At 48.5% G+C, this 23278-nt stretch overlaps 1 protein-coding gene across 1 annotated transcript in view; it reads right to left on the reverse strand.

The window, feature by feature from the left end:
• The window catches only part of LOC132445682 (ly6/PLAUR domain-containing protein 1-like), a 31311-nt gene that overhangs the window by 2761 nt on the left and 5272 nt on the right, over window positions 1-23278 (reverse strand). The gene's annotated exons all lie outside the window — the stretch shown is intronic.

Here is a 23278-nt window from a genome sequence, read left to right on the forward strand (position 1 = left end):
GCATTCATCCCATTGGCTAACGCAGGACCATGTGCTTCTTTTTTCGACGCAGGGGGTTTTCCACTCATTGCCATGTAATCACTCCACGGCATTGACGGCAATGTATGAAGCTATGAGCATTCATTCATCCCATTGGCTAACGGAAGACCCGATGTCTGCACATTAATGGCGATTTTACAGTGAAATCTGTGACATTCCTCAACACAACTACACCAACGTGTCCTTGTTAATTACAAAACATGTATGGGTTAAGTTTATGGGCATCAGTTGTACTGTTTTGTGTTTTGATTGAGAGAAACAATCGTTTTTTTGATCAGTGTTGGGTAGCTGAGGTCGTTGCTATAGAGGCCACGTCCGTGCGCTTTTTTTTGACAACTGACAGAGCAACCCTTTCTCATCAAAATTATGTTCCCAGAGAACTATTCGGCATTCTCAATTACGTTAGTCTAAAAAACGTATTTTGTCCGTGATTACGTTTTATTGAACATATTGTAATGACCTCGCCGGTGACATAACGTGGTCGAGTCATTAGTAATTTAAGGAACTTTTAATGAACCAAAACCAGGTGTCACTGAAACCCGTAACCAACGGCAGAAATCCCACCCAAAACAAACCCCGGTTACCCCGGCAACCCCCAACACGGTCTCACTCACGTGCAGGCCCCCACCCTCGTGTTCTTCCAAGGCCCTCCCCCAGCTGACCTAATGATTCGCCCCCACACTGATTGACAAGAAGAACATTACAATACATGCACACAGAACAACTGGCATAACGGACAACGAAATACAATGCAACACATAACACACAAACTATTTAACTGTCCCAGGGTCGCTACAATATCGTAAATACGAATTCGTTCTCAGCCTATTTTTGCCATTTGTTACTATGGCAGAATAAAGAATAAATTCATGCATTATCATTCAACTTGAACATGTGTTTTTACAGTATTGAGTGGTGGAGAGGGATGACGCATGTTGGCAAACCCAGAAGTGAGCGTCGCCCTCGGTTCCCTTGACAAAAAGCCAACGGGTTTTCCATTGGATTTTGGATTATTGCAGATAAATCCTCAACTCCTCAAAAACGGAAAATAAATAAATAAATAAAAATAACCGTGCTCCAAAGAACGAAGTGTAAACCAATGCATTCTGAATGGGAGTGTTTCTCCGATTTTTCCATGCTACACAACGAAATGTAAACCCATGCAAATAAAGACTTCATGGTCATAATAATTTAAATATCATTAAGCTACTACTGGGAGGTATTCTATTTTTTTCAACGGGGCTGAATCCAGTCACTTGACCGTCATGGTTGCTATGGTTGTTGCTATCGACCGCCCCCTCTAATACTCGTGGCTCTAAAAACCCAGGCCCCCAGGACAGGCATATACTTCCGCAATCCACCCGTGCTCAGAGGCCAAGCCTGGTATTGCAGCTGTTTAGCTGGGAGTGGACGGGGGTCCGTTATTTCATGCGGCCCAGAAGTAGATATCGCCGTCCACTCCAATACAAGTGGGGAACAGGATTGTGTCTCCGCAAGAAATGTCTGGATATCAATCAAAGGCTCATAATTATATTTCTACCCTGTTCTAAAAAAAAATTAAGTTTTTTCTTTTCAAAACGCCTCCTCAAGCGTTTTATTAGCAGTTTACGTTGGGTACGCAGCTGAAAGGAGCCGTACTGAAACAAACGGCTCCTTGCTATGATCCTATTTTGAAGTGCACGGCTCCATTAACTTCCGAATTAAATTAAATTCCGAATTAACTTCCATTAACTCCATTAACTTCCAAAGTCTGAGATTTGTCCTTTACTTGACATGAATGCCGTTGAACACGGATAACACGGATAACACGGATATCATTGAAATAGCTGGAACAGGCACGCACGTATTGATTACCTGAATGATTATGGGAGACCTACGTAATTTTCATAATATTGTAAATTGTCTGATATTAACATTTCAGTTGCGTTGGTAGGTATTTCATTTTCATTTGCTTGTTTAGCTATGTATGACAGGGTTATGGTTAGCTATGTATGACAGTTGACAATGTTGGTGTATTACAATTCAATATTTGGGTAGGCTACTCCAACTTCGTTGCTGGTCGATATGTAAACATTTACTTTTATATAAATTATTGATTGCATTCTTCGTAAAATCAGTGCCTACCCAGCTGCATCTTATTCCATTTCGAAAAAGCGAGCATCTCACCAAGCAAAGTTTTGCTAATGCCTGCTCAAGTTATTTAAATACTTCATTCTATGGATATCTGAAAATATTTACAGATGGTTCTAAAGATCCCAAAGGACAATGTGGTATTGGCATATATATTCCAGAATTTGAAAAAGGATATGGATATAGAGTGGGTGACTTTATCAGTATACTCAATCGAGATGGCCACAATAATAACCGCTCTTAGATGGGTTGTAGATACTAAGTTTTATAACAAATAATTCAATACGTGAAGATTTGGTGATAGAGGTAAAGCATCTTCTTTTAAATATTATAAGCCTTGGTTTAGTTATTCAGTTCTGTTGGATTCCAGCCCACCATGGAATATATGGCAATGAAATTGCTGATAAATTAGATAAAAGATACTAACCTAATTAGAAGAATTTAACCTTAAGTATATATTTTTTTATTTTTTATTTATTCATTTCTTTTGTTAGTTTGTTTGATTTTGTTTATTTTGTTTCGTTAGTTTGGTTTTTTCTTTGAATTTATTTGTATGATTTAAAGCAGGGGTCTCAAACTCGCGGCCCGGGGGCCAATTGAGGCCCGCGGGATGATATTTTGTGGCCCTCTACTTGACATCAAAATGTAGTGTTAGTGCGGCCCGCACGTTGTTGTCGAACGCACATTTCTGCTGAGTCGCTTGCCACGCTTTTTTATCACTTGTGGTAGGGTGACCAGATGTCTCGCATTTGCCGGGACAGTCCCAATTTTGAGTTGCGTGTCCTGAGTCCCGACAAAAGCCAAAGGACGCTAAAATGTCCTGGTTTCCACCAACGACTATGAATCGTTCCACCAACGACCCTGTTGTCAGCGATTACATGCCAACGTGATCTAATTATAGCCCGATCATTAACTTAGATTGGGTCAGATGTGCTCCTTTTTTCTGTGGAATACTTGATGCGGCCCAGCCTGACCCAGACTTTACCTCCAGCGGCCCCAAGGTAAATTGAGTTTGAGACCCCTGATTTAAAGTATGATTTGCCAACGTCCTTGTCCTTGTCAACGTCCTTGTCACAAACTCCTGTGTAGTAGTCCAGTAGGTCGCGGTATATGGGGAAAAACTATGATCCGCCACTAAACTAGAAGAAGAAGAAGATCTCTGCATCCGGTACGTCACGGACTAGGTCACGTGTCCTGGCCACATACCGCGGAAGCAAATCGCTCCTGTATGTTACCATGCGCCACTGAGCAGTTTGCATAGGAATGAATGGGCGGCCATTTTCCAGTCCGTGGTCCATCCTTTATTATGTCCATGTAAAAACCACGCGGCAAAGGAGCTGCCGTCAATTGGGTTGTTTTTGTCGTAAACTAGGGTCCGATGGTTGAAAAATAGACAGATATTCCAAGGTATCCTTAAAAGGCAGCTTGGATGTGTTTATTTTCTGCAGTTTAGACTTCTTCTATAACTAATTTTTGAAAGCAAAACACCAAGCTCATTGATTTAACGAGGGAGGGTTATTTGAAACAATTTATTGAATAAATATTTGTGAGAGGTCATTCCTTCTCCTGATTTTACTTCCTATTTATGTCTAGGGTAAACCCCTACTGTCCACAAGCATCCCCCCCCCCTCCCCATATGGATTTGGAGAATTGTTGCCACGTCCCAGTGGTGGAGGTATCATATATATATGAAAGAGGGCATTCAATTATAGCCTACTACAATGATCAATTAGGAGGTCGAAGCCCTAAAGGAAGTGATGCAATAGGTGACTGAGTCGACAACTGTTGGAGGTCACGCCCCTTTGCCGACCTTTTCGAGATAGCTCGGGATGCTAAAATGTTTACACACATTTCCCGGGGCCCCCTGAACGACATATCCGAGATTTGGAGTTCTAGCCCTTAGAGAAAAAAAGTTTTCCCAAATGGAGTGTCATTTGGACAAAGCCCCTCAGAAGTGTAGCCTGCAAGGGGGGGCCCTTCCTGCCCGAAACTTGGCCCGGTCAGACCCCGAGGGCAGGCCCCCCCTTCCTGCCCTCGGGGTCCGACCGGGCCAAGTTTCGGTGCGGAGGTCCCAGTTAGGCCCTAGAATAAGGTATTAAAATTTCAGGGCGGTAGGACCTTCCTATCTCAAAAACTGTTTTTCCACCACATTCTGAACCATTAGGTCTTGCAGGCTACACTTCTGAGGGGCTTTGTCCAAATGACACTCCATTTGGGAAACCTTTTTTCTCTAAGGGCTAGAACTCCAAATCTCGGATATGTCGTTCAGGGGGCCCCGGGAAATGTGTGTAAACATTTTAGCATCCCTAGCTATCTCGAAAAGGTCGGCAAAGGGGCGTGACCTCCAACAGTACAGTAAAAGACAGAGGTTAGTTTCTAGTCCCCATTTTTTGTGGGATGGAGGTGTACATTTGTGGCTAAAGGTGTGTAGACACAGCTGGCCTGTGGCCACGTTTTTGAAGTCGGGGGTCAAAAGGAGCCGGCACCACGCCGCTTATGAGATAACAAAAAGTTAATGTGTGTTTCTCTCATAACTTTTTGTCATTATTAAAGAGAGGCCTGATTCTCAGATATGCATGTTGGATGGCTAGGGTGTAGGTCTGGGAAGAACTTCAGGCCAAAATCTTGCAAGCGAGCCGCTGGGTGAGTTGCAACGAGATGGAGCACTTGCTGAGTCCTTTCCTGTAGTGCTGGAGCCACAGGTTGAAGCGTATGTGTCCTTTGAGACCCCCTTTGATATATAAGAGACCCTATACAGCTTACTTAAATGTTGTCGACTCAGTCACCTATTGCATCACTTCCTTTAGGGCTTCGGCCTCCTAATTGATCATTGTAGTGGGCTATAATTGAATGCCCTCTTTCATATGATACCTCCACCACTGGGACGTGGCAACAATTCTCCAAATCCATATGGGGAGGGGGGGGAAGCTTGTGGACAGTAGGGGTTTACCCTAGACATAAATAGGAAGTAAAATCAGGAGAAGGAATGACCTCTCACAAATATTTATTCAATAAATTGTTTCAAATAACCCTCCCTCGTTAAATCAATGAGCTTGGTGTTTTGCTTTCAAAAATTAGTTATAGAAGAAGTCTAAACTGCAGAAAATAAACACATCCAAGCTGCCTTTTAAGGATACCTTGGAATATCTGTCTATTTTTCAACCATCGGACCCTAGTTTACGACAAAAACAACCCAATTGACGGCAGCTCCTTTACGAATTCGTATTTACGATATTGTAGCGACCCTGGGACAGTTAAATAGTTTGTGTGTTATGTGTTGCATTGTATTTCGTTGTCCGTTATGCCAGTTGTTCTGTGTGCATGTATTGTAATGTTCTTCTTGTCAATCAGTGTGGGGGCGAATCATTAGGTCAGCTGGGGGAGGGCCTTGGAAGAACACGAGGGTGGGGGCCTGCACGTGAGTGAGACCGTGTTGGGGGTTGCCGGGGTACCGGGGTTTGTTTTGGGTGGGATTTCTGCCGTTGGTTACGGGTTTCAGTGACACCTGGTTTTGGTTCATTAAAAGTTCCTTCAATTTCTAATGACTCGACCACGTTATGTCACCGGCGAGGTCATTACAATATGTTCAATAAAACGTAATCACTGACAAAATACGTTTTTTAGACTAACGTAATTGAGAATACCGAATAGTTCTCTGGGAACGTAATTTTGATGAGAAAGGGTTGCTCTGTCAGTTGTCAAAAAAAGCGCACGGACGTGGCCTCTATAGCAACGACCTCAGCTACCCAACACTGATCAAAAAAACAATTGTTTCTCTCAATCAAAACACAAAACAGGACAACTGATGCCCATAAACTTAACCCATACATGTTTCGCAATTAACAAGGACACGTTGGTGTAGTTGTGTTGAGGAATGTCACAGATTTCACTGTAAAATCGCCGTTAATGTGCAGACATCGGGTCTTCCGTTAGCCAATGGGATGAATGAATGCTCATAGCTTCATACATTGCCGTGGAGTGATTACTGAGTGGAAAACGATAGTTATGTTATTATAACTCTATTTCTATGATTGTAGGCGTAGCCGTCTAGGCTTCGCCTTATGGGCTTGTCCCGTGCGCGCTGGCGCGCCCTGAAAATTCAAACTATGCACCTATCAGCGTGGGCACCGCCCACATTTCCCACGGTATCGTGTATATAGCACGGTGCATACCGTCGCTCATCCTCCACGCTTTTCTTTCAGCATTTGGAGGGTACAGCAGGTGGGAAACTAGACGGCTACGCCTACAATCATAGAACTAGAGTTATAATAACATAACTATCGTTCTATTTCATGTAGGCTACGCCGTCTAGGCTTCGCCTTATGGGCTAAGGTGAAGCTGCGAGCGGAGCCCGATCAATGGGTTCCCGATCAAGTTCTATTTCATGTAGGCTACGCCGTCTAGGCTTCGCCTTATGGGCTAAGGTGAAGCTGCGAGCGGAGCTCGATCAATGGGTTCCCGATCAAGTTTGGCTGGACCCCAGTCAAAACGACCTGAGTCACCAGAACACATTAAGACTAAAAAAAGCCAAGGATGTGTAAAACACAACAGCTTAATAAAATACGAATTCCTCCTAGATCAAGCAAGGCAATGATCAAGGGAGAAAAAAGTGAGTCTGTAAAGACTCCGGCTCTAATCCGTGCTTCATGGAACCCATGAAAAGGAAAAGAAAAACCAGAGCAACACGGTTTCCATTAGGTCCGCTACTACCGGGGGGCGGAGCCATAGAATCCGACTCTCCAATAAGGGGACTCTCTCGGCCGTTTTTAGAAGAAAAAACGGCGGGAGTGCCACACTGGTAAACAAAACCACCAGACAATTGGCGAGCCAATAGAAACCCCTCCTAGCCTGTTTTTCATTTGAAAAAAGGTGGAAGAGTAAGACTGGTAATCAAGTCCAACTCGCCAGCCGGCGAGAGGAAATCCAACCACGCCGCTTTAAAGAACATGTTTATATTCTTAAGCCGTAAAAGGGGTCCCGGACTCCAGCACAGAGTTGCAGAGTGAGCCCCTGGACATGTCTAACATGTAAAAACGGACAAAGGGGCCGGGGGAAGACCATGACGCAGCCGCGCAGATGTCTTCCACCGAAACGCCCTTGAGTAGAGCCGTTGAAGCGGCCACGCTCCGTGTGGAGTGAGCTTTAACGCCCAACGGTGGCGCCAAGCCCTGCCGAGAGTAGGCTAAGCAAACACCCTCACATACCCAGCGAGAAAACCGCTGCTTAGAGAGAGCGCGGCCCCTGCTAGCGTCGCTATAACACACAAACAACTGTTGTGTGGAGCGGAACGCGGCCGAGCGATTCACGTACATAGCCAACGCCCGAACCGGGCACAGGAGATGCAACTCCGCCTCCGCCTCACTAGAATGAGGCGGGGGGTGAAAAGCCTTAAGCACAATATCCCTCGACCGAAAAGAACTATTAATATTCTTCGGGAGGAACGCAGGATTAGGTCTGAGCAACGCGAAGGAGCTGTCCTCGTTTAGCAACAAGCAACTCGGGCTGACAGACAGAGCGGTTAGCTCACCGGCCCGCTTGGCAGAAACCAAGGCCAACAAGAGCGCCGTCTTAAATGACAGGGCATCCAAAGGGGCCTGAGAAAGAGGCTCGAAAGGATCCCTGGACAATCCGCGCAACACGGTGGGGAGATCCCAGCGTGGTGAAAGCACTCGTGAAACAGGCCTAACCCGTCTAGCCCCACGCAAGAATCTCTTGACCAGTGGATGGCTGAAGATCGGTCCACCATCACAGCCTGCATGGCCAGCCGAAACGGCTGCCGCATAGACCTTGATAGTGGAGAAGGCCAAACCTTTTTCCAATAAGTTTTGCAGAAACGAAAGCACGCTTCCCACCTCGCATTGAGATGGGACAGCGTGGTTCTTCTCACACCAATTAGAGAAGGCGCACCATTTCGCCGCATAGAGGGAAGAAGTAGAAGGCGCACGAGCGCTCTGAATAGTGTCGATAACCGTCTCAGGCAAACCTTTGCCCTGCAGGATCAACCTCTCAGGAGCCAAACCAACAGCCGTCCCGAGACATCGGGCGGGTGGTGCACCGTCCCGTGGGCCTGTGAAAGCGCATCCGGCCTGAACGGTACTGGCCACGGCGCTGACCGTGAGAGCGCGGCCAGCTCTGGAAACCACAGAGCTGAACGGTTCTCCGGGGCCACTAATATCAGGGACAGACCCTCCTGTCTGACCCGTTCCAGAAGAGGAAGGATCAGCTGGAGCGGGGGAAACGCATACAAGAGAGCCCGCGGCCAAGGTGTGTGTGCCAACGCATCTACCCCCAACGGGGGAAGATCCCGAGGGCTGAGGGAGAACCACCACCTGCAGTGCGTGTTCTCCCTGGACGCGAAGAGGTCCACCTGCGCTGTCCCGAACCTCTGCCAGATCAGTCTGACAATGTCGGGATGTAACCGCCACTCGTCTCGGCGGGGACCGCCTCGAGACATGAGTTCCGCCCCAAAGTTCTGGGCGCCCGCGATATGCAGGGCTCTCAGACTGAGGAGATACTGATGAGCCCAAAGCCAGAGCTCGACCGCCTTTCGGTGGAGAGCAGGGGAGCGGACTCCCCCCTGTCTGTTGATGTACGCCGCCGCCGACACGCTGTCTGTCCTGATCAGAACGTGGCGGCCGCGCACCAGGTGAAAGAAATGCAACAGCACTTTCCTCACAGTGTCGAGCTCCAACACATTTATGTGTGCTGTAGGGGGCGTGCGCCACTCGTCTCCGACCGAGTGAGAGAGGCACGTTCCTCCCCAACCCGTCAACGAGGCGTCCGTGAAGACCACTACGTAGGACGCCACCCTGCCCAGGGGAACACCCTTGAGAAGGGCGGAGGGTCCTTTCCAATATTCCAGGTCTGGCGACACCGAACGGGGGACGAGGAGCACCCTGAGCTTGTGTCGCCTGGGGTCCAACCGTTGGCGAGCAAACCACCGCTGGAGTCTGCGCATAAAAAGCAGACCCAGGGGGACCACGGGGTGGGCAGCTGCCATCAGCCCCAACAGGCGCATGGTGGACAGTGCGGTCACGTTTCTGCGAACGTGAAAATGGGAGAGCGCCGACAGGATGGCGTCTCGCCGAGGAGGCGAAAGCATCGCAGTCATGGTGGCTGAGTCTAGGCAAAGCTAGTCTGAGTCTAGTCTGCCGGCTGGGGAGCGGGGAGCTCTTCTCCCAGTTGATGGCAAAACCCAGGAAGGAGAGATGGTTTATCACCAACATGGTGTCCCTTCTCGCGGTCTCTTCTGAGTTGCTCAGAATAAGCAGATCGTCTAGGTAGAAGAGAATCCTCTTTCCCTGACGCCTGAGCGGTTCCAACGCCGTCTCCACACACTTCGAGAAGGTGCGCGGAGCCAGGGAATAGCCGAACGGCAGACACTGGTACTCGTACGCCATCTCCATAAAGGCAAAGCGGAGAAACTTCCTGTGCGCCTGCCGAACAGGGACGTGGAAGTAAGCATCCTTGAGATCCAGGGATGTGAACCAATCGCCCTCTCTCACACACCGGAACAATGCTCCGACCGTGAGCATTCTGAACTTTCTCGTGGCAACGAATCTGTTGAACACGCGAAGATCCAGAATAGGTCTCATTTCCCCTGACTTCTTGGAAACCAGGAAGTAGCGGGAATAAAAACCTAGGTGAGACTCGTGGGGGGGAACGACAGTGATGGCCCCCTTTACCAAGAGACGTGCCACCTCTGCTGCCAGAGCCGTGCTCGCAGCCGGGTCCCGTAGCGTGGTCTCCATCAACCCCATAAAGGGTGGGGGACGACGCTGGAACTGTATGGGATGCCCCATCTCAACGTGGTGTCCAACCACGATGGCAGAACGCACCGCTCTTGCCAACACGCATAGCGGTTGGAGAGAGGGCGAGCCGACAGCTGAAGAAGACCGTCCAGGAATAACCCGTATTCCTCTGCCCCTACTGCCTCCACACTGCGTGTGAACCAAGGGGGGCTTCCCACGAAAGGGAGGAGGCTCAGCGAGCGTAGGAGACGTACCTGAACCAGCCGCTGTAAACACAACGAGCTGTCTAGACGTTGCGCTCGTGACCGCTGAACAGGGAGCGAGCCGTCCGGCTGCCGCACCTGTGCGCATGCGCTGTCCGCAGGCTGTAGCCACAGCGCGCGGACCCATCTCCTCACCTTTAATGTGGGGAACCAGGGGACCGGTAGGCCTTCAAGCGACCGTATCCACGGGCTCGTGCAACGAGTCTCTGATCCGTCCACGAGGCTCCAAGGGACGCCGCTTCTTAGAAGCAGGTGAACCAGAGGCCATGTGAACACGCCGTCCGACCGCCACCCTACAGCCACCGGGCTGAGAGGGGGAAAGAGGCAACATGGAGGAGCGCACCACAAGCGTATGACGCAGGTGGCCTGAGGAATATCGCTCTTTAGGTACCATGTACTGCCGTTCGGCCAAACGGTCTTTACTTTTTTCTTTAATAGGGAAAGAAAAAGTAGGAGCAAGCGTCCTGAACTTCCCGGTCCGTGGCGCTGCTGCTCTCCCCGTGCGCGGCGGCTGCGGCTGCTGCTGCACCGGGGCTGGAGTCGGAGGCGGCCCCATGGAACGCTGGGACCGGCCTAGACCCCGCTTCCTCTCAGCCTGCTGGCGGGAGGAGCCCGTGAGAATCGCCCCGAACCGGGAACGATTCTCACGGACTGACTGCTGGTGCGCGAGCACCTCGGAGAACCTGGGACCAAATAGGCCATCCGGCGCTAGTGGACCCTGGACGAGGCTGGCCCGCTCACGTTCCGGCACCGCAGTGTGGGAGAGCCATATGACCCTTTGAATCATGGTAGCCCACGCCATATGCTGGCCGGCCGAAACGGCTATCGGCTGGCATAGCTGGAGGATGGCGCTGGAAAAGCGGGAAACCGCCAGCCATCTCGCGGCTTCCTCCGGGCCGTAGGCCTCCCTGTCAGCCGACAAGGAGACCATGGCAGAGGAGAGCAGGGCGATGTTGTTGACCGCCGCCGCGGATTGATAGGCACAAACGAACACCTGTTTGTTAGGCCGACAATCTGCTTCTGGAGGCGGTCGGGGGGCAGCGGCTTTTCGTTAGGGAGCCATCCGGCGCCCGGACAGAGAAGCGCTGCAAGGGGAGGCTCCAGGCGAGGGATCCCCCTCGCCTGAGTATCGGCCCAACCCTCCACGTTGGTGAAATCCGTGTAGGATCTTACCGGAGCCTTCAGGGTCGAAGGGTCCTCACCTGCAGCAATAAAAAAGTGCTGCAAAGGCGGGAACAAGGGGCACTGGGTAACCCGCCGGGAAAAAGATGGGGTGCGAAAGCACTCGCCCTGCATATCGTCAGATACGGGGGCAAGAGGCGGGGCCGGCATGGGAATCCCTTTGATGGCCGCCGCCTCACCCGGAAGAGATCGGTCATCCGGCGCGGACCCTCGTGTTGTATGACGGTGGTGGTTGTAACCCGAGAGCGGGAAAAACCGGACGCCGAGTCGCCGTCCAGGGAGGCGTCGATGATGCCATCGTCGACGTCAGGGCCGGCCCTGAACAGGTCGATGGCGTCAGCCAGTTCCACCGCAGGGGAAAAGAAGAGATGCCTGGAGAGGATCCACTCTTCAGGCAGCTCCCGGCAGGCGACACAGGAGACGGGGGCCGCCATAGCAGCCGCGGCGTGGTCGGCGCCGAGGCACCGAAAGCACGCCAAATGCCCGTCACCCGGTGCCAGGGAGGTGGGACAGGAGGCGCATAGGAGTCCTGAAAAGGACCTAGCTCCAGGAGCGCTCTCAGGTGGCCCTGAAAAGGGCCGTTTGTCCGCGGCCTCGCCCGAGCCGCTGCCACCGGCTTGGGAGATCCGTGTTGATGTTCTCATCTTCTTAATAGTAGTTCTCAATTTCTCGCTGATAAGCACAAGTGCTGAAAGAAAAGGGAGGATGAGCGACGGTATGCACCGTGCTATATACACGATACCTTGGGAAATGTGGGCGGTGCCCACGCTGATAGGTGCATAGTTTGAATTTTCAGCGCGCACCAGCGCGCACGGGACAAGCCCATAAGGCGAAGCCTAGACGGCGTAGCCTACATGAAATAGAACCCCCTGCGTCGAAAAAAGAAGCACATGGTCCTGCGTTAGCCAATGGGATGAATGCTCATAGCGTCTCTATGTGCAGCCATCGGCTCTTCCGTTAGCCAATGGGATGAATGCTCATAGCTTCATATATTGCCGTGGAGGGATTACATTGTAATGAGTGGAAAACCCAGAGGTGGGGGTAAGTCATTCATGTGCAAGTCACAAGCAAGTCTCAAGTCATAACCTTCAAGTCTCAAGCAAGTCCCAAGTCACTGTGGTGAGAATCAAGCAAGTCACAAGTCAAGTCATTGCTCAGGTCAAGCAAGTCACAAGTCAAGTCATACAAAAATCTGATGATCTAACCCAGTTTCCACATTTAAAAATCGGTAAAGAGAGTGGTTCATAAGTTGAGTTTTATTTCAACATTAACAATGTCTTAACAATAACAATAACTCAAACTATTCAAAACATTCCAAAACCATTATGTGCATAGTTTGAAAATGTTTTTTATGATCATTACCTCCAACCTATGAACAGAATCAAATATAACCTCTAGGTAGCTGTATACGACAACAGTTCAAGTCAATCACTCAATCTCCCTACATGTTGTAGAATATTATTTGCAACACATGGCATCAGACATGAAAAAAAAGAATATTTCAAAAGTAATATCACATACACATACTGTAGGAAGGGGAAATAGTAATACACAAGCCTGAAAGCTGGCAGCAATCTTGCTGGCTCTCAACATACATCGACTTACAATGCATTGCATTTGCAAAAAAAAAGAAATTGACAGTACTTTGTCACTGACTTCTGAATGATGCGGTCACATTATCACCCCACCATGGCTGAACACACGTTCACCAGGTGCACTTGATGCAGGGACTGCTATAACTCGTACCTCCACCTTGAACAAAAAGACACTTAAAACCACTGAGTTAGAAGTAGCCTACTGACATGAAAATTAAACAAGTTAATCATCTGTGGAACGGGCAGGGCTCGAAAAACTCCAGCCAATGATTTTCAGAAGCACCGAGTGGCATTGGACAGTAAGTACGTCAATCAAACGGTCGTACTGCACTCCCCCTCCCCCCGCGCGTGACCTCTTTGTGCACGTGCACGTACTCAAAGCTCGTGCCAGAGCAAGCTTCTGTTTGTTGTTATCCTGCGGTAGCTACTGGAGCTAGTTTACTTGCTAATCCACATTTGGACCTAGCGCTAGAATACAACCCTAAACTCCAACCTAGCTAGCCTGCCCTGGCCCACTCTCGCGCATCTGTGTTCGCGCTCTTGTGTGATTGCGCGTCCATGTACTTGGAATGGGTGGAGTCAGAGTCAGCGTTGAAGGAGAGGGGGTAGGACCATTTGAGTTGCGTCTTTTCAAAATCTGCTGGCGTATCGCAAATCACATATCCAACCTATAATCTAACTTTAGAAAAGTCATTTCGAGTCATCTGTCTCAAGTCTAAGTCAAGTCTCAAGTCATGAAGACCAAGTCAAAGTCAAGTCGAGTCTTTTATCAGTGTTAGTCAAGCAAGTCTCAAGTCCTCAAATTTGCGACTCGAGTCTGACTCGAGTCAAGTCATGTGACTCGAGTCCCCCATGTCTGGGAAAACGCCCTGCGTCGAAAAAAAGAAGCGCAAGGTCCTCCGTTAGCCAATGGGATGAATGCTCATAGCGTCTTTATGTGCAGCCATCGGCTCCCCCGTGAAGTTGTTACATTGTAAGGAGTTGAAAACCCCATGCGTCGAAAAAAGAAGCGCAAGGGTACCCTTTTGCGTCAGAAACTGAAGCCAAAGTCACTGACCGTTCGTCAGAAATCGACGCGCTCGGAGTGAGAATGTGTTGCTCCATCTGCTATTGGATAAACGCATTTCCCAATCCCAGGAGTCTTTGCTCCATTCTACGTCAATTCAAGAACAAACAAAGAAATTAAACTGCAGTTCGTATTTTTTATTTAAGACCATGAAATTTCTGTAATGCCTGAATAATGAAGAATTAAATGTAAAGTAAAAAAAAAAAATTATAAATATAAAACTATGAATGACATATAGAGAGTAAGCAAGTGGTATAAATATTGTTGGGACGTTTGGTTATACTATATAGTGTATCTTGTCGATTTTCACGGGGGTAGAGCCTAGACATCGCTTAAATTATGCTCAGGGCCGTCAAATGACTTAATCTGACGTAACGAACGAATCAAAACGAACAAATCAAACAAACGAATCGTTATAGTGAACTGAACTGAAAGAAGTAGTTCCCGGAAAATAATCATTTTGCCCATCCCTAGTCAGTACACATGAGGACTGAAGTCAGCTGAAAAATAATACTTATCCTACTCCACAAACTAAGTACATAATCCAACTAAATACAAGGGAGTTAACATTAAATACCATTATATATAAGAAACTGGAACTGGTATGAACTGGTATGTACATTATGAACTGAACTCAGTTGATGGATCGGAGTGTCTTAACCAAACAAAGCACTACCCTGGCTGGGTTGCACCAACATGGATTAACTCTTAAACTGGATTAATTCAAGGTTTAACTGTTAACCGTGTTGCACCAAACTTTAAACCTGGTTTAAACATAGTTTAATATTAATCCTGGTTATATTTAACCCTTTGGTAATCTCAGTTTAAACTCCACTGAGATTAAATTTAAATCCGTTGCACCAGCAATTTCAAACCTAGTTTAATCCTGGTTTAACAGTTATATTTAAACCACCTCTGGAGGAGGTTTATGTTAGGTTTATCGCTGTTTACTTGACAACATGGCTGCATATCTTCGCTGGATGGCGTTAGAGGAAAGAGTTCCTCGCAGGAAAATTAGAGTTAAATCCAATGGAATTTGACGAAAATAGCGAGTTTTCACAGCAGTATAGATTCACCAAAGAATCTGTCATATGCCTCAATGGGAAGGTTGGACCAGCTATCAAGCATCAAAGTCAGAGGACTTTCAGTTTCTGTCGCTGTATTCCTCTCTGCTGCGCCGTCATCGTCGTATGGGTTAGGGAGGGGGGAAATCTGCTGCGGGATCATATTAATGATTTTTTTCGATAGAGGGTCCGTAATCATTGGTGGTGGTCCTCCGCCAGTTTTAAACATCCGCCTCCTCTCTTCTGCCGCATCCTTTTTTGCCTTTGCCTTTAAGTTCTTCCAGCAGGCTTTCAGTTGTGACTTGTCCCTCACCTCCTTAATGCCAGTTGAGCCATTGAAGCGCTCCGCTAACATGACCCAGGTCTCCTCCTTTGTTTCCAGCGTAACGCTGTCAATCCTTTTATCTTCAATTATAATCCCAAAATCCTCCATCAATTCCGACAGCAACATCTTTTCAAATGTTGAAAAGTTCGATCCTCTTTGATGTGCCATGCCATCTCTTAATAAATGTAACAAGTGTTCACTGTCAGTGTCAACTGTAACAGTTAAGGTAAATTAACGGTTAACTTTATTCAAAAAGTGAACCGTTGTTTTTTTTTTTAAATTGTGGATTATATTGTGCAATTTGTTCACCTTTCGCAGGGATCCATCATGGCAGACTGAACACAAACTAATCCTATTTTAATCCTTGTTTAAACTAGGTAAACTAATCCAGAGTTAAAACTAAAATGTGCAACGCATCTTGGATTAATTATAAACCAGTTTAAACCTAGATTTACTAACCCTAGATTAACCCTAAACCAGGATTAATTTAATCCATGTTGGTGCAACATTAATGTTCTGAACCAAACAGATGAGTTGAACTGAGCACTACCCTTAATGTTCTGAACCAGAGCAGATTTTAACCTGAGCACTACCCTTAATGTTCTGAACCATCAGATGAGTTGAACTGAGCACTACCCTTAATGTTCTGAACCAGAGCAGATTTTAACCTGAGCACTACCCTTAATGTTCTGCAGTGTGGGCCACAGTCCAGTGGAGTCCACGGTAAAGTCGATCCTCCGATTGAAAAGCCCTGCGGTATTCGCAACCTTATTAGAGAATATTTGTGCAGTCATCAAATAATGGCATAACATTTAGCTGACCTTCTTCTCCTCGACAAAAGATGTCTTGCGTCTCTTCCCCCAAAAAGGAATCCTCTCAAGGCGTTCTGTGTTCTGTGCTTCCCAACTCCACACAGTACAGCAGTAGTCAACAATATATTTATGCAATACTAGCGCTGCCAGGCCGTGATACCACTATAAATGTCCCCTTGGTTCCACAGCGGGGACAGGTGATCAACATTAAACGGCGCTAAAGGGTTCGCATTTTACCACGAGGGCTGGGGATCCTAATCCAACACTTATCTATAGATGAGAGAAACGCCAATATCCAACATCCACAGTTGTCTTTGTTTTTCCTTGCAGACTTCAGCCAACCTGAACCCAATGAGGACAGTACCTGAAGTCCAGACACTGGGCCAACATGAGCGCGCTCCTTTTCACTCGCTTCTCGACATAATGTGGGAAAACCGGGACGCAACCGTCAATGAGCATTACAATTCAGCAAATATCCAAACAAAATAAACAAAATGTTCTTCACAGAAACACACACACACACACACACAAAGGCACACACATGAACACACACACACACGGCATACAAATGGACATACACACACACACACACACACACACGCACACACACACACACACGCACACACACACACATGCACACACTTACTGAAGTGCGTCACCAAATAACCGCATGGATTTGAACATTGCCAACTATCCCCAGCTCTTTTAAATGGGAAAATACTGACGGACAAAGACCACTCTCATCTCCTCCTCCCGATACGGCAAATGAGCCTCATGAATAGTAAGAGGCAATTTAGATAAGCGGGCGAATCAGGAGTGCTGCAGACAGTGTGAGGGTCTCCGGTCCGTCCTCCAGGAGGGCCGAGCGGACGCTCTCATTAGCCCCCGGTGGGGGGTGTTCTGGAGGGGAGGAGAGGGGCAATGTGTCTCCAGAGTGGAGGATTAAACACTGCAGTCCTCGCCACAGCTGTCCTGTCTGAGAACAAGACAACACAGAGCTTGTTGAAATGACCCCGAACCAAAGCTGAACACACACACACACACACACACACACACACACACACACACACACACACACACTACGCTCTATTAAATGCAATGCAGAGGATTTCCCCAAAATATATATATAAAAAAATAATGTAAAGAGTTTTTGGACGTCCATTGATCCAGACATCGCAGGAATGTGTTTGCACCCTTCTCATCAGGCCTATGGAAGTTCACTCATCAATCTGGAGTACAGTCAGTTCTAGTGCTACCACTTTGTACAGCTGACAACAGTGATATTTATTTAAGAATAAATCCTGAACAGTGAACAGTGCGTAGCTGAACAGGGCAGCGCTACTGTTCTTTGTTATATTTTATAACATGGGTCATATGTTTATCTGTGATCCATTTGTAGCCCTTAATGTGTAACATGTTTATCTGTGATCCAATCGTAGCCCTTTACGTGTGACATGTTAATCTGTTTATCTGTGATCCATTCAAAGCGCTGCAAACTTCTCAGCGTCTGTGTTGTTGTTTTGCGTTGTCTTCTGCCGTGTCCTTAGGGCGTAGCTGTCACTTAGTTATCCAATTCATCGATTGATTCACGGCGTCACAAACAACTTGCACACCGGTCTTCGGGTTTTTCCAAGCGGTTTCTTGGGGGCACCTGCCGTGTGCTGATTGGCTATGGCCTGTTGTGAGGCGGGTCTTGTCTCAGCGGCCCTGCCCGTCAATACCCTAATAATAGCTGTACATAAGCGTGGAGTAAAGTGCTGCTAAGGAGGGACGTTTCATTCAGTCCTTGTTCCAATCACCCCGCTAATATAAAACAATCAAGGTACCACTTGAAATATGGAGCAGAATTAGCCGCGGGCAGTGCACTGCAGACATCGTCAAAACGTCTCACTACCACCACGTTGGTTAGCGTTTAAACCAGGGGTCCTCAAAACATCTCACTACCACCACGTTGGTTAGTGTTTAAACCAGGGGCCCTCAAAACATCTCACTACCACCACGTTGGTTAGCGTTTAAACCAGGGGCCCTCAAAACATCTCACTACCACCACGTTGGTTAGCGTTTAAACCAGGGGTTGAACAGCGGCCGCTCTTCTCCTCACGCTGATTCGATGTTATGTGTTCCAATCCGTAACATTTGGATTTCATCTTTGAATGACCACGCAGAAAGCGGTTGGTCAGCCGTCACCATGACAATAAAGATGGATCTAAAGACGGTGGGCGTCCGACAGCCCGGTGGCTTCAGAGAAGAGGATAAAGAGGAGCTCTCTGAAGCCCCCTCCTCTCATTACCACGACCATCATCAGAGAGAGAGAGGACGAGAGACAGCATCATAGATAAAAGTAGCAGTGATGGGAAAGATAGAGAGAAAAAAGAGAGGGGGGAAATTAATCGGAAGAGTGAGGGACAGAGAAAGAGAGAGAGAGAGAGAGAGAGAGAGAGAGAGAGAGAGAGAGAGCGAGAGAGAGAGAGAGAGAGAGAGCGAGAGAGAGAGAGAGAGAGAGAGAGACAGTGTGAGTGTGTATACCTCAGTTCTTCCTTGTGTGTGATGGTAAGTATGCTCAGTGCGTACCATGAATTGGATTGCATTTATATTGAACCTCTCTGGCCACTGCTGCCACTTGCCCACCCAGACACACTTCCAGCCTCGATGACAAGTAGCTCATCAGACTGGGGCCTGGTCAGTCACTCAAGGACACCTTAACATTTTCATTGCAAAAGAAAATCTGGTTGCTGTATCAAACCAACCACCAGATACGGCCTCTGGGGTCATTGTACTATTTAGACATTGTACTATTTTAATATTGAGCCATTTAAGAGTCAATTTGAATAACCCTGTGAGTGGAAACGCATGTCATTAAGTAGCAGGGAGGGGTTAAACAGTACAGAGACAGGTCATTAAGGAGCAGGTAGGGGTTAGACAGTACAGAGACAGGCCATTAAGGAGCAGGTAGGGGTTAGACAGTACAGAGACAGGCCATTAAGGAGCAGGTTGGGGTTAGACAGTAGAGAGACAGGTCATTGAGGAGCAGGTAGGGGTTAGACAGTACAGAGACAGGTCATTAAGGAGCAGGTAGGGGTTAGACAGTACAGAGACAGGTCGTTAAGGAGCAGGTAGGGGTTAGACAGTACAGAGACAGGTCATTAAGGTGCAGGTTGGGGTTAGACAGTACAGAGACGGGTCGTTAAGGAGCAGGTAGGGGTTAGACAGTACAGAGACGGGTCGTTAAGGAGCAGGTAGGGGTTAGACAATACAGAGACAGGTCATTAAGGAGCAGGTTGGGGTTAGACTGTACAGAGACAGGTCATTAAGGAGCAGGTTGGGGTTAGACAGTACAGAGACAGGTCATTAAGGAGCAGGTTGGGGTTAGACAGTACAGAGACAGGTCATTAAGGAGCAGGTTGGGGTTAGACAGTACAGAGACAGGTCATTAAGGAGCAGGTTGGGGTTAGACAATACAGAGACAGGTCATTAAGGAGCAGGTTGGGGTTAGACAATACAGAGACAGGTCATTAAGGAACACTTCAGGTAGACTCTTCCGACCCGGCGTCAAACCCCATCGCCGCTGTGACATTCTGTCTACGTTCCCCCCCAGATATATACGCACACTGGGGCGTGGGAGAGCTGTGAATGGGTGTCAAATGTGACTCACGCCATGACTGTTTGATGAGAAGCCCGGATATAAAGAAAATGACTCTTTTCTATTCCTTCAAAAAAGATGAATAGTAAAGAAACAGCCTTGTGTCTATTGATCTGTGATTCAGATCAGGCATCAAAGCCCCAAAATATTATGAGGTACCTCGATGTGTCAAAAGCACAAGTTCGTTTTAGGTCCTCAGGATGACATTCAAACAGCAGAGAGACGGAGAGAGAGAGAGAGAGAGAGAGAGAGAGAGAGAGAGAGAGAGAGAGAGAGAGAACGAGAGAGAGAGAGAGAGAGAGAGAGAGAGAGAGAGAGAGAGAGAGAGAGAGAGGGAGAGAGAGAGAGAGAGAGAGAGAGAGAGAAAGGGAGAGAGAGGGAGAGAGAGAGAGAGACGGAGAGAGAGAGAGAGAGAGAGAGAGAGAGAGAGAGAGAGAGAGAGAGAGAGAGAGAGAGTGAGAGAGAGAGAGAGCGAGAGAGACACGGAGAGAGAGAGAGAGAGACGGGACAGAGGGTTAGGTTATTTTCTGAAGTGCACATTTCCATTTGTCTCCGGTACAGACACAGTCAAATAGCCATACCAGCGAACTCATAAGAACATCATCTGAGTAGAGCTTGTTGAACTCATAAGAACATCATCTGAGTAGAGCTTGTTGAACTCATAAGAACATCATCTGAGTAGAGCTTGTTGAACTCATAAGAACATCATCTGAGTAGAGCTTGTTGATGAGAACACTGCTCCGGGGAGGACCCCAGCAGCCTCTCTACAGGGGTCCAGGCCCAGCCCCCGATGGGCGCCTCCCAGGACCCCTGGCTCTGTGCACCGCTCCATAAGGGTGTTCTGAGTCTACAGTCACCCCCCTGTCGGCCGGGAGAGCACCAAGCCCTGCAGGATGGAGGCAGCCAATGGACGCCATGCCCACACACCCCCACCCCCCACACACACACACACCCACACACACCCACACACACCCACACACACGCACACGCACGCGTGCTCGCGTGAGACAGACAGTAGGGGTGGCAGTACAGACAGGGCAGTGAGGAGACGGTAGGGGTGGCAGTACAGACAGGGCAGTGAGACAGACAGTAGGGGTGGCAGTACAGACAGGGCGGTGAGACGGTAGGGGTGGCAGTACAGACAGGGCAGTGAGACAGACAGTAGGGGTGGCAGTACAGACAGGGCAGTGAGACAGTAGGGGTGGCAGTACAGACAGGGCAGTGAGACAGTAGGGGGTGGCAGTACAGACAGGGCAGTGAGACAGACAGTAGGGGTGGCAGTACCGACAGGGCAGTAAGACAGACAGTAGGCAGTAGGGGGTGACAGTACACACAGGGCAGTGAGACAATAGGGGGTGGCAGTACAGACAGGGCAGTAAGACAGTAGGGGTGGCAGTACAGACAGGGCAGTAAGACAGTAGGGGTGGCAGTACAGACAGGGCAGTGAGGAGACGGTAGGGGTGGCAGTACAGACAGGGCAGTGAGACAGTAGGGGGTGGCAGTACAGACAGGGCAGTGAGACAGACAGTAGGGGTGGCAGTACAGACAGGGCAGTGAGACAGTAGGGGGTGGCAGTACAGACAGGGCAGTGAGACAGACAGTAGGCAGTAGGGGGTGAAAGTACACACAGGGCAGTGAGACAGTAGGGGGTGGCAGTACAGACAGGGCAGTAAGACAGTAGGGGTGGCAGTACAGACAGGGCAGTGAGACAGTAGGGGTGGCAGTACAGACAGGGCAGTGAGACAGACAGTAGGGGGTGGCAGTACAGACAGGGCAGTGAGACAGACAGTAGGGGTGGCAGTACAGACAGGGCAGTGAGACAGACAGTAGGGGTGGCAGTACAGACAGGGCAGTGAGACAGTAGGGGTGGCAGTACAGACAGGGCAGTGAGACAGACAGTAGGGGTGGCAGTACAGACAAGGCAGTGAGACAGTAGGGGTGGCAGTACAGACAGGGCAGTGAGACAGACAGTAGGGGTGGCAGTACAGACAGGGCAGTGAGGCGCTTTGCTTCAGGAGGGAACAGGTAATCTGGGGACATTGCTTATCAAACCATGGCCCCTCCAGCCCTCCCACTGCTTATTCAGGACCTTTTCCCAAATCACAGATAGCCGACTCCGCTGACAACGCGCGTCCATCATTGTGGAGCGGCGATAAGGTACAGTGTGCTAAGTTCCCCTCTCCCCTGTTATGATAATGCTGATAAAAGCGTGGCTTGTTTGAGCATTCATGTGGAAATGTTCTTATTAAGGCGGAGGGGGTGCAGGAGGGGGTGCAGCCCGGTGTCCCGCCCTGCCCTTTGGACGGCAGCGCAGCCCGCCTCGCCCGGGACGCCGTCTGATTGCTTTTGCTCCTCTTGTGTAGGAAGGAAAAAACTCACTCTAAATTCCCCAAGTGAGATAACAAAGCAGAGTGAGGTGAGGGACTGAGCGTGTGTTTGTCTGTGTGTGTCTAATTGTGTGAATGCCGTGCAATTGTATGTGCGTGCTTTGTTTGTCTGTGTCTCTTTTCTTCGCGCCTGCATGTCATTGTCCTCTGCTTGTCAGCTTGTGTCTTTGCAAATTTTCTGTGTGTGAGTGAGAATGCATGTGTTTTGTGTGTTTTTTGTGTGTGCGTGCGTGTTTCTGTACTTGAATGTGTTAGTTAGTGTGTGTGTGTGTGTGTGTGTGTGTGTGTGTGTGTGTGTGTGTGTGTGTGTGTGTGTGTTGGGGGACGGTCATATGTGTTGGTCTGTCTTTGCGTGTAATAGTGGATGATTTGTTTGTGTGTGTGTGAGTGTGAGTGTGAGTGTGAGTGAGAGTGTGTGTGTGTGTGTGTGTGTGTGTGTGTGTGTGTGTGTGTGTGTGTGTGTGTGTGTGTGTGTGTGTGTGTATGTGTGTGAAGAATATTTCGTTACAGTTTCAGTATCAGGGGTTAATTGGCAAGAATTGAGAGGGAGGAACTTCTGATGTGTACTAGCTACCACAGCCAATAGGCCAATGGAAATGCAAGCCTCATGACCCTCTTCCACCCTAATTTGCAATGTCATCATGGGCTAGGTTTTGGCCTGTCTACATCACAGCAGATGGTGAGCAGGTGCTTTAAAGATGGGCGGATAGGCTCTGACTACATTTACATTTAGGACGTGTAGCAGACGCTTTTATCCAAAGCGACCTACAATAATTACGTTTGTCAGAAGAACGAGAACCAACATGATGACCAGATGCAGCCAATATCTAGATACAGCTAATGAGGCGCAGTGATCAGCCAATATCTAGATACAGCTAATGAGGCGCAGTGATAAGCAGTGTTAGGAGGGTACAGTTAGGCACACATCACAATTTGGCAAATCTATGACGCATTTCCGAAGAAAGAGAAACAACAATATATCGCTGTCGGTACAGTAAGGATGTTCATGAGCCAGGTGCCAAGC

Source organism: Gadus macrocephalus, chromosome 17 (assembly GCF_031168955.1).
Source record: "Gadus macrocephalus chromosome 17, ASM3116895v1".
In the NCBI taxonomy this organism is placed as follows: Eukaryota; Metazoa; Chordata; class Actinopteri; order Gadiformes; family Gadidae; genus Gadus; species Gadus macrocephalus.